Raw genomic sequence first — 654 nt, 5'->3', positions numbered from 1 at the left:
GGGGAGATTTACTGGGATGTTGCCTGGTATGGAGGTCTTACCAGGAAAGGCCGAGGGCCTTGAGGCTACTTTTGTTAGAGAGAAGGAGGTTGAGAGAGGACTTAATTACACATATAAGATAATCAGAGGGTTAGATATGGCGAACAGTTGACAGCCTTTTTCCTCTGATAGTGATGCCTAGCATGAGGGGACATAGCTTTAAACTGAGGGGTGATAGATATAGGACAGATGTCAGAGGTACTTTCTTTACTCAGAGAGTAGTAGGGGCGTGGAAAGCCCTGCCTGCAACAGTAGTGGACTCGCCAACTTAAAATGCATTTAAAAGGTCATTGTACGGATGAGAATGGAATAGTGTAGGATAGATGGGCTTCAGATTGGTTCCACAGGTCGGCACAACAGAGGGCCGAAGGGCCTGTACAGCGCTGTAATGTTCTATAAGGGCCTGTACCGCGCCGTAATGTTCTATAGGGGCCTGTACCGCGCCGTAATGTTCTATAGGGGCCTGTACCGCGCCGTACTGTTCTATAATGGGCCTGTACCGCGCCGTACTGTTCTATAATGGGCCTGAACCGCGCCGTACTGTTCTATAATGGGCCTGTACCGCGCCGTACTGTTCTATAATGGGCCGTACCGCGCCGTACTGTTCCGTGAGGG

This window comes from Chiloscyllium plagiosum, unplaced genomic scaffold (genome assembly GCF_004010195.1).
Source record: "Chiloscyllium plagiosum isolate BGI_BamShark_2017 unplaced genomic scaffold, ASM401019v2 scaf_52, whole genome shotgun sequence".
In the NCBI taxonomy this organism is placed as follows: domain Eukaryota; kingdom Metazoa; phylum Chordata; class Chondrichthyes; order Orectolobiformes; family Hemiscylliidae; genus Chiloscyllium; species Chiloscyllium plagiosum.
Note: the sequence above shows the minus strand (reverse complement) of the source record.